The sequence below is a fragment of the Xenopus laevis genome, chromosome 1S (assembly GCF_017654675.1).
Source record: "Xenopus laevis strain J_2021 chromosome 1S, Xenopus_laevis_v10.1, whole genome shotgun sequence".
NCBI classification, from domain to species: Eukaryota; Metazoa; Chordata; class Amphibia; order Anura; family Pipidae; genus Xenopus; species Xenopus laevis.
This window is the reverse complement of record NC_054372.1, coordinates 156,905,859-156,923,837: the sequence shown is the minus strand read 5'-3', so window position 1 is coordinate 156,923,837 and position 17,979 is coordinate 156,905,859.

The window sequence follows — 17,979 nt, the reverse complement described above, 5'->3', positions numbered from 1 at the left end:
TATAAGTGTAATTTGTGCATTATTTTCCATCATTTATATAGCAATTGCATATTCCATTGAGTTTTACTGAGGGTATACTTCATTCATGGAGCTTTAAAATCAGTCCCTGTCCCAATTGAGCAATCAAATACACTTATGATCTGTGGTCAGTCTGTCGAAAGGCACACAATGCTTTTGTATCTTCCAGGTGACCAGTCACCCATATTCAGATTTCCCCAATAGTGATGAGCAAATCTGTTTTGTTGGAAAATTCACAAAATTGCATTTGGGCCTCTTTTTTTTTTTTTTTGCCCAAAAAGCATTAAACTCACTGGGTGTCTTTTTGTTGCATTTTCTTGCACTGCAGATTTATTTTTGCACAGTAAAAATTTCCTGGCAACATTTTGATGCCGTTTCATGAAAAAAATCAGAGATTGCAGAATTTTGCTGCAAATCCTTGCCTGGTATAAAATTTTGCTCATCACTAATTCAAAAAATTTAACTTGTGTGTGGCTGGAGGTCACAAAGTACTTGTCATCTTTTCCTGCTACTGGTATTTGCCATAGTTGATTGCAAACTGGCATTAAACCACAACACAATTTCTTAGCTGTTAAACAGATTTGAAAAAATTAATAAATAGCAAAAAGGTATGAACCAATCTTAACTCTGTCTCAAATGTCTACCAACACTGTAATACATTTGTTGTGCGATTATTTGGGGATTAACTCTACATCGGAACACTCATGGAATCATCTTTACTTGGGCTTCCTAAGAACAGGTCAAACATCCCCAAGAAATTCCACTTAGCATGCGCCTTTGCCTGTGGAGAACAATGAGTTATGTTAGGGAGCATAGACTTGGAGGATCCAGTGTAAAACTTCTGACCTACCTTTTTTTTCTTTTGTCAGTCCAGCTGCAAGTTTATTTCTATGTAATTACTAAATAGCACTTGATAATTAACACTCCCTAAGACTTGCATGTATTACCAAGTGCCAGTTTATCCTGCTGTGATGAATTGTGTGCAGTTGTGTGCAAGCAGCAAAGTACAGAGCGACCTGTGTCCTGGAATTAACACATATTCTTGTAGAAGTGTTACTTCCACTATGTCCAACAAACACAACCCTCTTGCATCTAGTTGATCACTTACTAATTGAATTGGTGCCATACACACTATTGGTGCACTAGAAAATATGTCATTCTCTCTAAGAAAAATCCCCACTGCAACTTACCGCAATCATTGTAACATAAAACGGCCAGCAAATTTATGGCCCAAAAATCTCCATTAGTACCATTTAAAGAACATACTGATAAATGTTCTTTTGAACAGAAGATATATATTATTTTATGTTGTGATTTGATTTGAACCTTTCTTTATTTCATCTTTATTTTCACCATGAGAATGGAATTTAGATGGATATATGGAACGTATATTGTTGGTCTGACAATTTATGTTTTTGTGGAGAAAGATGTAATATAACTGCTAAAGCATGATATAGAATTTCAATTATTACTTACTAAGTCCTATCCCAGAATAATATTACAATTATGGGACCTGTTTTCCATGCTCAGGACTGGGGGGTTTCAGATAAGGGATCTTTCTGTAATTTCTCCTTACAAGTCTAATAAAAAATACACCTACATTAAACACAATAAGATTTTGATTGAAGGGAGGAAACTTAAATTTGAATTATTTAATTAAAATGGAGCCTATGGGAGATGGCCTTCTGGAGCTTCCTGGATAATGGTTTTCCTGGATAACCAGTGCCATACCTGTCATGATAAAAATGAGTAAAGTTTTTTTTTTTTTTTTAAAATATAGCTAATAAAAGTGACCAAAACATTAGGCTATCAGTATTTTGGGAGTTAGTGCTTGTGGTGTTTTCCTACAAACACAATCGCCTTTGACTCTAAAAAAAAGCATTTAACCTGCTTTGCAAAAGCACAGAGGTTGTGTGAAATTGCTAATTATGGGATGTCTGAAGGGCATAAAGCAGGGATCAGATTAAAGTCTAACAAGCCATGAATGGACACCTTTGTTCTCACTTGTTAGACCCTGCATCCATCAGATTTACCTTTGTGTCAGGATTTGTCAATGAACTGTGATTTTAATGTTGTTTTATTTCATTATATATGTTACGTCTTGAGAATGTTCAAAATTAGAAAAGTCGAAGATAATGGACAGGATGTTTGAGGAAGTTAATACATTTAGGGTAAGGCCAGACGAGGAGATTCGGGGAGATTTTGTTGCCTGGCGATTTATCGCCACGTCTTTTGCGCGACTAACTCCCCGAACTGCCTCAGTGTCTTTTCCGCATAGGCTACAGTGCAAAATCGCCGGCGCTAATGCACACGCGGCGATGCGTTTTCAATAGTCGCCCAAAGTTGCCTCAGTGAGGCAACTTTGGGCGACTATTGAAAACGCATCGCCACGTGTGCATTAGCGCAGGCGACTTTTCATTCTAGCCTATGCGGAAAAGACGCTGAGGCAGTTCGGGGAGATAGTCGCGCAATAGACGTGGCGATAAGTCGCCAGGCGACAAAATCTCCCCGAATCTCCTCGTCTGGCCTTACCCTTATAGACTACACTGCATTGTGGGTTGTTACTGTATGTGGCCTATTTTGAAGTAATTGCGATCTTTTATTTAGCAAAGTAGTTTTCAATTCAGATAAGAAGCAAATAAACACATTAAAATGAATTCTTCTGTGACCAGAACAGGCAGTCTGCATAGCAAACCTTTATTTTGAGAGTACCTCAGTCACATATAAGGGAAAAGTATTCTATGAACTTACAAATATTACGTTGCATTTATTTTTCCACAGACCAACTGTATCAAACTGTTTATACAAGCAAGCTCCTCGTACCTCTTTCCTCCTTCCTGAGCAGAGAACTCACCCCCAGCCACTTCCCCTTTCCCATGTAGTGACACATCAATCATAGACCCTCATAGCTCATTATGACATAACTACCCAGTACCTACTCTGCCACAATATGCAGGGAGTAATGTACAGTCTTTTTTAAAATATAAAAATATTATAAGTCACTAAGGAGGCAATGACCATATAAAAGCAAAAGGCCGAACACACGTTTGTGCCAAGAAGGCAAGTAATTATAAAAGAAACAAAAAAATAAGAAAAAAGATCAATTAAAAGGTTGATTAGAATTGGCCATTTAAAAATATACTAAAAGTTAACTTAAAGGTGAACCATCCCTTTAAAGGGATTCTGTCATGATTGTTATGATGCAGTTTTTATTTCTAAATTACACTGTTTACACTGCAAATAATTCACTCTACTGTGTAAAATGTAATTCTTAACTCAACAAGTGTATTTTTGTTAGTTGGTATATTGGTGTGTAGGCAGCCATCTAAGGTAATTTTGCCTGGTCATGTGCTTTCAGAAAGAGCCAGCACTTCAGGGTGGAACTGCTTTCAGGCAGACTAATGTTTCTCTTACTCAATGTAACTGAAGGTGTCGCAGTGGGACATGGATTTTTACTATTGAGTGCTGTTCTTATATTTACTAGGGAGCTTTTATCTGGTTACCTTCCCATTATTCTGCTGATGGGCTGCTGGGGGAGAAGGGAGGGGGTGATATTACTCCAATTTATAGTGCAGCATTAAAGAGTGACTGATATATTAGTCTCCATTAGGGTTGGGCGAATTTGACCTGTTTCGCTTCGCCAAAAATTCACCGGCAGCGAAATGTCGCCGATACGCATTAAAGTCTATGAACGTCAACATTTTTTGTAGCGCTGAGAATTTTTTTTGACGCGCAGCATTTTTTTTTGATGGGCGCCGCCATTTAAGTCTATGGGCACCATTTTTGCGGCAAAAGAAGGCAAAAATTGGCCCATCCCTAGTCCATAAGACCTGCGAGTGTGACTAGCAGGTCGAGTTTATATACATACTGTATATATGTATACTGTATATAGTTGATGTTTCAAATATTTTTAAATAAAGATAAATATTAAATGAGTAAATATATAAAAGAGGACACATTATAAAAATAAATAAAAATAAGAAAGTATAGAGGATACCCAATCAGTATGTTATGGCAGTGAGGTTGTCCCCTACCAAGGAGAGGTGAGGACTAATGTGCTGGGTGAGAATAAAAATAAGAGCTGGTCTGGATTCTTTTATAGCTTGAAATGGCTTGTGTAATTATTATAATTGTAGACAATAAATAAGAAAGTTATCTGTCCCTTTGCTGAAGGTCAAAGGATTATCACCCTAACTGGACAAATAGATGAATGCCATCTATTTATCTTTGCTATCTATTTATACTGTAGATATTAAACCTGAAGTACTTCCTTTTTTTATTCTCACTTAGTATGTTTTTATTTTGGAAATATCCATCATCTCCCAAAATCCATGTTAAGCACTGAACAAGTGCTTTAAGATGGACATTAATAGAGTACCGACAGCTGCACAGTTTGCCCCATTAAATACAATCGTGAAAAGGACGCATTTATATTCCAACATTTACTTACAAGAAATGCTTCGAAAAGGAGACTTTTTCTGATGAAATCCTGTGCATTGTTATTATTCATTAAATCTTGTATTTGAGCATTGACATTTTCATTAAAGCATAGTGTAGGGTTAAGACATATTTTTTCTTGTGCTTAATGCATGACATGGCAAATAGCATCTCCTTGAAAAAAATAATTCAAGAATTCAATTCAATGATTGGGAGGGATTTTGTGTGTATGTGTCTGTAGGAACTCATCATTTCAGTGTGTGATTTTGTTTCCATTTTGCATAATGTAGACAATATGTGTGTGTTGCAAAAATGCTTACTGTGATGCCAGCTCCATGTATTGTTTTTTTACATATCCTGTGAGCAGTCATATTGGAAATATAAAAATGTAAATCTAAGAATAAAAAAAATAATTGTATTAATATCTACCACAAACATATTTGCTGTTAAGTTTTTATAAAGAAATGGAATTCATTTTATTAATTTGCCATTAATAGACATATCTATTACAGGTATAGGATCCCTTATCCAGAAACCCAATATCCAGAAAGCTCCGAATTACGGAATGGCTGTCTCCCATAGACTCCATTTTATCCAAATAATCCAAATTTTTTAAAATGATTTTCTTTTTCTCTGTAATAATAAAACAGTAGCTTGTAGTTGATCCCAACTAAGATATAATTAATCCTTATTGGAAGCAAAACCAGACTATTGGGTTTATTTAACTTTAACATGAATTTCTAGTAGACTTAAGGCACGAAGACCCAAATTACGGAAAGATCCATGATCCAGATAACCCCAGGTCCCGAGCATTCTGGATAACAGTTCCCATACCTGTATATAAGTGGATACATTATTCACATGTAACACCCCAGTTTTAATGTGAACAGTCTAAATTGATGGGACCGAAACATAACACAAATAATACCTTGTTTATATACTATGGCTTTGATAGCATGAGATGAGGCCTGTATTTGTAAAAAGGCCACAAATAACATTGGGATCATATTTTCAGGAGGGCAGCAACAATTTTTAAACCCTCTTTTTTTAAAACCTGTGGTTTATGCACCTATTATGAGTTACTGGAGAGTGTCAGAGAAAGGGGTGTGATTGTGTTCATAAATCATTTTATGAGATAAGGGTTATAGGACAACACACCAGCTGGTGGAGGGGGGCAGGGAAGTATTTACATTCAACTAAAGTAGTCTAAGGAAGCACAAGAGGTAAATAAAGCGCTGTCCGGACTGGAAGGCAGAGGAGGACCATTTTTTTCTGTATCAGGATAAAAACACTTCTCTGCTACTAAAACTTTACAAGACCTGCTGATTTATTAGATTTCCTATCATATGAAAACAGTAGAAATGTATTCTTCCTGTACAGTAAGTTTCCAGCTGCAAGTTTACAGATAGTAATCTCTTACAATAACCCCTCAGCTCCTTTCAATGCTCCTTTCAAATAGTAATGGACAGAAGAACTATTTTGTGAAAGGGTCAATAAATATACAATCGTTATTTAAAGGCATATGTGGACTATTTGGTCCTCTTTGGATTCATCCTTTATGTCTCTCTTTGTCTGATTTTATGATATGCTATTTCAGAATACTTTCTAAGAAATGGAAAAAAAAATTCTGAATAGCACCAAGAAGATGTCTTTAAGCAATATCTGCTGGCAGGCTTAAGACATGAGGGACCTTCAAATAATGAGCTCCAGATTCAGATGCACTGTATTTGTGATTGTTTGCGGCAAAACAAATATGATGGGTTTTTTGTTTAACAGTCTCTTCCTTTAGAAAAAAACTTACATCAGAATATATGCTTCTGAGTGCCTTTCAACATATTTGCATCTCTCTATAATACATCAGTATTCTTGAAATGTTTCCAGGTGGCATTCGTTCTGCTAAGGACATTTAGTAAATTGTGCTGATGCCTTGGTATACATTTAACTTTTCTTCAGAGAGGTAAAAAGTCTGACAAAACTATTTAGGAACCAAATTTCTATTACACCACAGGGATGTTCAAATAAATCGTTGGCAAGTAATGTAATGTAGTGTAGTGTAACCAACACAAACTGACAAAATCAGCAAATAATAAAGCTACAAAACAAGGGGACAAAAGAAGGACAGACTGTGCCTCCTTAGGATCATGTTTGAAGCAAGTGAACCATGAATGCACCATGGTGTTCTGTCTAAAGGTTATGTCTGGTAATTAATCTACTTGAAATAACTTCAGGAACAGCATATAAACATACTTTAATTGCTAAACCCTTTTCTATCATTCTATTTATTGAATGTCACAATCTAGATATAAGACTTTGCACTTCATGAATCAGATGTAATGCCTCACCAGCTATATAAAACATTTCTATATAGCGTATAGTTCTACCTTTATTGAATGCAGATGTGTGTATGTTTTTAATTAGGAGCCCTAGCTGAGGCCACCGCAGTGCTGAGGAAATGTGTATCCACTTGTTATCCCAATGAATCAGCTCTGAAGAGTGAAAAGTAAGCTCTGAATTACTCAGAAACACTTGCAGCAGGTCTTTCCTTGACAAAGCTATTATGTTTCAAATGATGGGATAATGAGTGTTCCTGGTGTAATTTATATTCATCCAAATATTATTTGAAAAGATGTATTTACCGGTATGCTAAAGCTCATGGTGTGCCATTTTCCTCATGACTTCCTGATTCCCCCTTTATTTAGGGGCATAATTCTCAAAATGTGAGAATAGAACTCAACTCAGAAAAACTCACTCGCTTTCTATTTATTCCTATGGTGAACTCCATTGATAAATATGATTCTAAAAATCCCATAGGAATAAACAGAAAGTGAGCTTGTTTTTCTGTGGTGAGTAGTGATGGGCAAATTTACGAAACAGCGACTTAGGACATGCATGTTAATAAATTAAAATTTACCAATGATTCCATGCAGATTCCTTTTGTTGAACCTTGAGACCTTGAGCTAGTCACTTTAGTTGGCCATACATACACAGTACTTGAGCTAATTTCAGTGTGAGTAATGTGCATGCTCTCGTTAGCGGTGGCTTTGACAGACAGTTGCAATTGCATCAAACCAAAATCTTTTCTGTGCTGGAATGAGGTACTGGCAGATCTGGGTAATGTTTATCTGAATAGATCAATCAGTGTTATATGGATATGTTTATACAGAACTAATACCATTTAGTGGTTTGGCTGCAATAGTTAACCTTGTTTACTGATGATTTGGATAAAATCACAATCAGTGTACTCTATTAAAGTTGCTTGCACCATCAGCAAATGTTTTAAGCATTAAAAGAAACCTTTTTTTGTACCGCATGAGGGCACATTTTTTTATTGTGCAACTTTTAGTGAACCAAATATCATGGGCGTTTCAAAGCATTATTTGCTTTGTATTGACTTTAATCTGATTTTTTTTATCAGGGGTTATTTACTAAAGTCTAACACCATTTTTTTGTAAAAAAAAAACTTGTGGCTTATTAAACCCTGATCGTGTTTAAAGTCTGAATAAAAAGGTACTCCATCTCAGACCTGCCGAGTTTATGTAGAAGTCAATGGCTGCGCTGGGTTTTGTTAAATAATCCAAAGATTTTTGTGGTTTTCAGGCGTTAATCCAAAAACATTGCAGATTTCAGGCATTAGATGATTCTAATTTTTTCACGGTTTTATCGAGTAATTTTTCACTCAAGAAAATGTATTGATAAATACAGTAGGGAGGAAAAGTCATGCAGATAAGTTTAGAGTGGTTTTCTGAAATTATTGAGCAAATTTCGGATTTAAACTAATAACCCCCTACATGTTGGTTCCACAATTATGTGCACTGCTGTGTAGATTTGGATAATTATGCAGTTTGGATAAACCATTGATATACGCTGTTTGGGGCAGAGACTATTGTCAATTATCAGTAGTGCACAATAATTCTAAATTTGCTAAAGAAAATGAGATTATGTTCAGACTTCTTGGTAATGGACACCTTCATGACTCACAATTTTTATTCATAACAAGGTTAATGGTGCAAAAAATTGGCATTGCATCAAAACATAAGCATTCATTCCAGATCTTATCCTTATTGATGTTCAGGTTTCAACCCCTCCCCCCCATCCATTGCTTTAGACAGCCCTGGGCCATTGGGAACCTTTGTCATAATGTTTACTGTCTTTTACACCGTATTAGCTGTTATTCATTTGTTATGACACATAAAGTAATGCAATTTATGCATAGTTTACTACGTTAAGACTCCACTTTGAAAACATTTACGTGAAAGCAGTATGATGAAACATTTTATATGTCTATGTAAATGGGATGTTTTAATTATTAATCCATTATCAACTGCATGCTCAGGCAACAAGCTATTATACTGAAAACCTTAGTGGCACCCCTAGAGACTTAAGAGTTTTTTTTCTTCCACAAATTGTTTCTAATAATCTCAGGTTGTTAAATGCTTGATTGATACACATAGAGCGGTAGCATTCGGTTTCTTTGCTGTGCTCCCTACAAAGGAGACAATGCCATCAGTGTTAGCTTCCTTTAACAACGTTAACATATTTTGTTTCAGTGCTTTCTGTCTGTTAGTAAATGTCTAATATCACATCCACATCACATGCTTTCTTTACAGGGTTTAAAGTACATGATTAATCTTGACTTGACTTAATACTGTTAGGAATGTGGCAATGACCTCAGCTGAACACTGGCATAGTGATTAATGTTACATGAACTGGGATATGGTTTTACCCTGGATCCTGAATAAACACAGACATGCAGTATTCTGTTTCAGACCTTTGCTCGATTGAAAATGTATTATGGTTGCAAGGAGTAATGTTTCCGATGCAGAAAACAATCTTAGAGGAAACATAGCCCGTCTCGTTAAAGAAAATACTGTTTCAGTCTAAAGTCCCTGTGATCATAAAAGATAGATGATGCATTAGCAAACCAAGGCAAAGGAAAGACGGATTTGTTTTAGGAAGAACTTGTAATACTTTTTTTTATCACAGTAACTTACTACTTCTTGAAAAAAAATGTAATGAAAATAAAATGTTTTACGGGACTTGATTTCACAGTGTTAGAGGTAGTGATGGGCGAATTTATTTGGCAGGTGCAAATTCGCGTTGAATTTGCACGATTCGCCGCCGGCTAATAAATTTGCGAAATGGCCGCGAAAATTCGCTGCCAAAAGTTCGCCGGCGTCAAAAAACGGGCGTCGTCGTCAAAAACGGGCATCGACATCAGGTGCCGGCGTCAAAAACAAGACGCCAGCTCAGTTTCGCAAATTTTTCGCCGTTTCGCAAATTTCGCAAATTTTTCGGCGAAGCAAAACGGCGCAAATTCGCCCATCACTAGTTAGAGGTTATATAAGTAAGGTATTGTTTTGTCAAAGCTTTCCTATGTTTTGGGCCAATTATATTATATATGGCTTGAGGGCATGATTATGTTCAAATAATGATGTCATAAGCTGAAGTCTATGGCCTTTGGGAAGGCTCTAAAATTCTCTTCAAGGACCACACATGTCTGCATATAGACTTCCTTGTCTAAATGGAATTAGCAACATTATACAGCCCACTTCAGTCAGACTTCTGCTTTCATCATTCTTAACCCCCTAGGCAGACCAGAGCAAACTGATACTTGCTTACTATGGACTTTATTTTACTTTGTCCACATTAGTGTAAAACTTTAAAGTGTCTTGGCACATGGAGCTAAAACAGTAACTATGCTGCAGCTTCTGATGTACAATTTTTGGTTCAAATATTTTGGCAAAACAAAGGTTTACTTTTAAAGCTTATAACACATAGGCTGACATGAAACACTGTACAGCTCTTAATGGTAATAAAAAGGCAATTTTCCTCTTGGTTTTTGAAATGTGTAAATACTTCATACAAACCATTAATGATTACCATCTTACTAAGAAAAAAGAAAACGTGGATAGTTAACTTGATAAGCACTGGGAATCTTACAATTGAATTGATCTCTACATAATCGTTCCTAGAATAGAATATAGTGTTCAGCAAAGGCAAAGTTCAGTTTACTAAATTTGTTTCACTAAGAAGTTCCCACTGGAACAATGGCCATGTTGTTTTTCATTGCTTTGTAGCTGGATATTCTCCAGTAATTGTAAAATATTATTTCTTTATCTGCTTCTACTTAAAATCTTTTAGGCTTAAAAAAAAAAAATACTGCCAATATTCTTCCAAAATGTGCTTCAATGCCTCCATTTGATTTCTGCATTATATAATATAATCCTAGCCATTTGATTTCTGCATTATACAATATAATCCTAGCATATCTATACTTTTAGCATCTCATTATATGACTGTTTTATTGATTATAGAGGAGGTAAATCAATCCTGGAAGAAGGGCCAAGCCGGCCAGGTGCCCTTGGCAACCCTTGCGCATATATCCAATAACAACCACCAAAAACTCTCTAATTACCTTCCATGTGGTACCAGAACTCTAGTCCAGCTAACAGCACTACACAAGGAATATCTTCTTAAAAGCCTTTATTTAAGCATGGGTTCTTACCCAGGCAACAGCAGTGTTTCAGACCTATGGTGATCTTTTATCAAGGTAGCTAACAAGACCACACTCTGTATAAAATCCATTTCCTGGTGGGGTGCCGACAAGACTTTTTGAGATCCCATAGGGTGCCATACAGGGCCAGATGGACCCATAGTGGGGCAAATTCACTAAGCGCCGAAGCGCCGAACGCTAGCGTTAATTCGCTAGCATTTGGCATTTTCGTTACTGTGCAAATTCACTAACGAACGATGGCGTAGTTTCGCTAGTGTTACTTCGCACCCTTACGCCAGGCGAATTTTCGCTAGCGACGTAACTACGCAAATTCACTAACTTGCACAGTGTACTGAACGCTACCTTTTACGCTAGACTTCCTTCGCCACCTCAGACCTGGCGAAGCGCAATAGAGTAGATAGGGATTGTTTCAAAAAAAGTCAAAATTTTTTCTAAGTCCCAAAAAACGCTGGCGTGTTTTCTACATTATGGGTGATAGGCTGAAAAAGATTGAAAAATTTTTTGGGGCTCCCCTCCTTCCCCCCTACATTTCCTGACTCATGGCAACTTACCTAGACAGTGGGCACATGTGTAGGGCAAAATAAAATTTTTATTTGATGATTTGAAGGTTTTCTTGGCATTTGTAGTGCTGATACGTATTCCTCCATTGAAATTTGAATTTGGTGCCGTATGCAAATTAACTTCGCTTTACATAGCGAATCAACGCTAGCGCAACTTCGCAACCTTACGCTACCCCTGAGCGCAACTTCGGATTTTAGTGAATTTGCGGAGCGCTGGCGAAACTACGCCTGGCGAAGTGCGGCGAAGTGCAGCGAAGTGAGGCGAAGTTGCGCCTGGCGCAACTTCGAATCTTAGTGAATTTGCCCCATAGGGTTTTCTGAAATTCTAAAATTGCAGCAACATCTACAACAAAAAATTAAATGGTTTTCCAAGGTTCACACGAAGGTGCTACTGCCCGGATTTGTGCAATTTAGTTGGGCAAGATATCGAATTAACATGTGAATTCTTGAATAATTATTTTTGAATAATCCTTGTCTTATATCTATGAGGAAGATTTGTCAGTCTTGCCTTCATGACAGAGAAAGCTTATCATTGCAGTCCTTCTCTTTCCTTAATAGACCATTCCTATAAAAACAGAAATAATTACACCCATCTCCCCATACTGCAACAGATTTTAACCTACTATACAAGCTGTCGTATTAGTTGTTGCTTATGAAATATCAGGGGAATTTTTTTTTATTTTAAGGAGTCATTTACAAGTAGCATAGGAAGAGGAATCATTTATATAGCATTTTTCTCCCGTGTGGCTCATAGCACTTTACATCAACCAAGGCAGTCATTATCGTTGCACTAAGTATGTTGGGACATTAGGAGATTGGGAATTGTTCAGGGTCACAAGGAGTTACAGCAAGGAATCAAACCTAATTTGCTTTGCATGAGATTCCACATCAAAGGATGATCACTTAACCTCTAGGCAATTCCTCCTCTTAAATCTCTAATTTAACTTGGGGCACATTTACTAAGCTCGAGTGAAGGATTTCGAATGAAAAAAACTTCGAATGAAAAAAAGTATTTTTTGGGGTACTTCGACCATCGAATAGACTACTACGACCTTCGACTTCGATTTGAGCGATTCGAACTAAAAATCATTTGACTATTTGACCATTCGATAGTCGAAGTACTGTCTCTTTAAAAAATACTTTGACTACATACTTCGGTAGTTTAAACCTACCGAGGTTCAATGTTAGCCTATGGGGACCTTCCCCAGCACTTTTCTAAGGTTTTTTTGATCTAATAAAAATTGTTCGATCGATCGATTAAAATCCTTCGAATCATTCGATTCGAAGGATTTTATAATTCGATCTAACGATTTTTATTCGATCGCTCAAAGTATTTGCGCTAAAATCCTTCAAATTCGATATTCGAATTCGAAGGATTTTACTTCAAGGGTCGAATTTGAGGGTTTATTAACCCCCTTATCATTTTTTCTTTTTTTATATATTTTTTTGTTATTTTCCCCTTTGTCTGGCTCTTTCCAGGTTTCAAATGGGTGTCACTGGCCATATCTAAAAATAAATGCTCTGTAAGGCTGCATGTTTAGGGAGTTATTTATTAAAGTCCGAGTTTTCCTGGTTGGAGTTTAAAAAGAGAAAACACCAATTTTTTCAGAGGAAAAAAAACCTCAAATTTCTTCATGACTTATTAAATCCTGATTCTGTAAAAAGTACAAATTAAAAAGTACTCTCAAACCTGCCGAATTCATGTTGAAGTCAATGGCAGATGTCCCATTTACAATTGGAAGATATCATGATCTGCTTTGGGTTTCGTACAGTAATCTGAATAATTTGTTTTTTTCAGGAGATAGACTGAAGAAAATGAATTTTCTGGTGTCAAATTTGAAAAAAAATCATACAATTTGGTTTTTTCCTTGCACCAGATCTTTCTCATGTAAATGTATTGCTGAATACGGTAAAAATGTGCACAGAAGTTTTTTCGAAGTGTTTTTAAGAAAATAGTGAGAATTTTTCAGATTTTAGTAAATAACCCCCTTATTGTTAATGCTGCTTTTTATTACTCATCTTTCTGTTCAGGCCTCTTCTATTCATAGTCCATAGTCTTTCAGTCAAATCAGTGTATGGTTGCTAGGGCAATTTCGACCCAAAATAACTCAAAAAACACATAAATGAAAAAAAATCAGTTGCAAATTGTCTCAGAATATCTCTACATCATAAGGTTACCAACTCCTTTAAGGGATGCAAATGTACACCCCATAATGCATAATGACTGACCTCTATATTTGTACAAATGAGCATTTTCATGCAATTTCCCAAAGCATTTTAAATAAACTGCTGTGTTTTTCACCTAATGTTCCGTTAATCTAAGGTGGAACTTTTTATCAAAAATTTGCAAGCTTGGGCAGAATTCCTTGATTGAATCAAAAAGTAATTTGACCAAATTCTATAATGGGAATTGAATGGAAAATGTTGCTTGCTCAAAAATATTTTCCATTGGAAACATTGTTGGCAATAAGATTTAATACTCAAAGAGTATCTTTATAATAGCTATAAAAAGTAAAAAAAGGTTACAAATATTTTCCAAATGTTGAAAAAAATATCACTATGTATAGATTCATATTTTTACCTCTTACTTTGATTTGGATATATAGAGGGAATGTACATAATACATTTTATATCCAAATGTACTAGATGTGTGTAAGCAAACATTAAAGGAATTGTTCAGTATAAAAATAACAACTGGGTAAATAGATAGGCTGTGCAAAATAAAAAATCTTTCTAATATAGTTAGTTAGCCAAAATGTAGGGTCACATTTACCTAGGGTCGAATATCGAGGGTTAATTAACCCTCGATATTCGACCGTCGAAGTAAAATCCTTCGACTTCGAATATCGAAGTCGAAGGATTTACCAATATTCCTACGATCGAAGGAATAATCCTTCGATCGAACGATTAAATCCTTCGAATTGAACTATTCGAAGGATTTTAATCCATCGATCGAAGGATATTCCTTCGATCAGAAAATTGTTAGGAAGCCTATGGGGACCTTCCCCATAGGCTAACATTGGCCTCGGTAGGTGTTAGGTGGCGAACTAGGGGGTCGAATAATTTTTTAAAGAGACAGTACTTCGACTATTGAATGGCCAAATAGTCAAACGATTTTTAGTTCGAATCGTTCTAAGGTCGAAGTAGCCCATTCGATGTTCGAATTAGCCATATTCGACCATTCGAAATTCAAACTATTTTTTCTCTATTCCTTCACTCGAGCTAAGTAAATGGGCCCCGTAATGTATAAAGGCTGGAGTGACTGGATGTCTAACATAACAGAACTGAACATTACTTCCTTTGCTGCTCTCTTAGTTTCCACTAATTGGTTACCAGGCAGTAATAGTGGTTATTATGTTAGACATCTGCTCACTCCAGCCTTTATACATTACATTTTTGCCTAACTAACTATATTGAAACAGCCTATCTATTTACCCAGTATCTATTTTTACACTGAACTCTTCCTTTAATTGTAATATATTATACATACCTCAGGCTCTGCAAGAAATCTGCAGAATGTAGAGCTATCACAAATATGTAAACATTGCTTTATCATTATAGAAAAAAATATGTATGATACTAAATATTAGATTTATTGAAAATGATATTATTTTTATGTAAAATGTCCAATTATCCTTTGGGCCAAAAATATTCCAATTTACTCCAAATTCAATCAACTGTTGCAAAACCTACTAATAATGGATGTTTCTTGTCTTTCCTTTTGTATCTTGTTTTGACAAGGTTTTTATAACATACAATAGCTTACTCCCTTATACATTTGACCAACATGATTCTTTCAGATGATGTAACTAAATGACTCAAATGGCATTTGCCAGTATATAGGACAAACCAGAATTATCCCAAACAGCTAACTGGCATTCAGAAACTGGCAATGTTAGCTACAATTATTCACAGTAATTCTAACCTACTTTACTGTTCTCTTTAATTTACTGTTACAGCTCTTGTCTGTTCTGCTCTACTTTAAAGTGTACAGTATATTCCCCCTTCTCTGAACACTCTATCTACCCCCTATGCCCCTGATACAACTGATCACTTCAAAGAAGAAGAAGGTGTTTTAAAAGTTCTGTATGCCTCTTCTTTGTTCTTTATCAAAGTTCTTATATATCTTGTTAACTGCTCACTTTCAAACAATTCTTTCACCATCACAACATTGATTACACCAAATATGTGCAGTGAAACAATCCAAGTTTTTGTGAATAGGAGATATAATCCCCCAAATTACTGGAAACATATTTTTTTTATAAAATTATCATGTAACTGTGAAACATGCTAATACTGTATAGCTAAATGCTTGTTAAGAGATTTGCAAAGTCTCAGTCTTATAATCCTCTCCCCCTATTCACTGCTTCCTTTTATCTTAAAGTTCTTGAGTAGCATGTGTCTAACTAGCTGATCTGTTTTCTTTCTGAAAACTGTCTGCTTGACCCCTACAGGGCTTCTGTCCACAACACTCCACAGAAGCTCTTATACAACTCACCCATGACCTGCTTGCTTCCAAATCAAGCACTGACTGCTCCTCAGAGATTTTAGTGATCTCCTTAGGTCTTTCTGCAGATTTTGATCTCAATCATTGCTCTCTTTTGGTTTTCTTTTCCTTAAAGGGATTATGTCATGATTTTTATGATGTAATTTTTATTTCTAAATAATATCACACTACAATATAAAATGTCACTCCTGAACCAGCAAGTGTATTTTTTTAGTTGTAATATTAGTGTGTATGCAGCCATTTCAGGTCATTTTGCCTGGTCATGTGCATTCAGGAAGAGCCAGTACTTTAGGATGGAACTGCTTTTTAGCTCTCCTACTCAATGTAACTGAATGTGTCCCAATGTGGATTTTACTGTTCTTATATCTACCAGGCAGCTGTGAATTGTTATCTGGTTACCTTCCCATTGTTCTGCTGTGGGGGGGAGCAGTAAAGAGTGACTGAAGTTTATCAGATCACAAGTCAATTGACTGGGGGCAGCTGGGAAACTGACAATATGTCTAGCCCCATGTCAGATTTCAGAAGTAAATATATAAAAATCTGTTTGCTCTTTCCTGCCGGAGCAGCACTATTAAATGATGTGTTTTGATTTTTTTCCCCATGACAGTATACCTTTAAAGTTTTCATTTATACACGTTTGCAATTTTTTCATACACAGATATATCTTAAAATGCCAAAAGTATCTTAAATTATCCTTAATATGCCATGTTGAAGACTGACCATTGTATCTATCCTTTAAATTCTTCTTGATTTGTTTTCCTTCCCTTTTTAGATTATGTTTTTAAGTTTATGTGAGTAAAGGTGGCCACACATGAGCGCATTTAAGCAGTCAATTTGACCCCTTCAGACCAATATGGCAGCTTATCTGCCTGTGTAATGGTCTACCCAAGCGATATCTGGCCAAAAACCAGGCAGATGCTGATTGGACAGGTTTGATCTTCCCCATTTGATTGAGGACCGCATCTGTGTGTTGATGCTTTCCTTATTCTAACAACTAAAATAGCAGCAATTATGATCCTATTGATGCCCCAAGGGCCAAATAATCAGATCAGCCAATAGTGCCCACCTCAAAGTGGGCATATCGGTGAAAAATCCACTTGTTAATTGTTAATTTATGGCCCTTAAGGATGAGGGTACCATTAAACCAACCATCTGTAATGTTTAATCTGACTTACTAATCAGATGAAACTGTACCATAAGTAGACTGGCTAAACAAATTGCTGTATGTATGGGATCTTTATATATATATATTATTGAACCAACATTAGCAATCAAGCAGTTCCAATAATTATCAGAAGGAATTAAGGTTATCCTGATTAAACACAGTGGGGAAAAATTCAGTGAGCTGGGTGCTAACTTGCATCAGTGCAGTTCCATATAGACCAAAAAAAGATATTTTTTTTTGTCAGTAAGCATGTCTGTATAAATATACAAAACAAATATATATATATATATATATATATATATATATATATATATATATATATATATATATATATATATATATATATTATATAATAAATATAATTTAAATATTTAAGTAAAAACAGCCAAGAATAAACTAAGTTATTATGTTTTAATGACAAACGGAGTGAATTAGCCAGTAGTGTTAATCTTTATGCAGATAGACATCTGTTGGCCATTTATATAAAATATTTTCGGTGGATGGTGACATGTCTAATATGAGATGACCTCGACATGTTTGGCTTGGTGATTTGACATGAACTGCAGTCATTGTTTGTCAAACACACATTCTAAGGTTCACTTTTCTAATAGCATGAGAGAACCCTGGGGTAGGCATTGTTCATTAAAAATGTTCACTTATTTAAACAACAAAGGCAAGGCTTTAATGTGGAATTCCAGAACAGACAATTAAAGACAAAGGTCTCTCAGTTACATAAACCAATGCAGACAAATGCTGTGTTGGTGCCATTAAATTATTT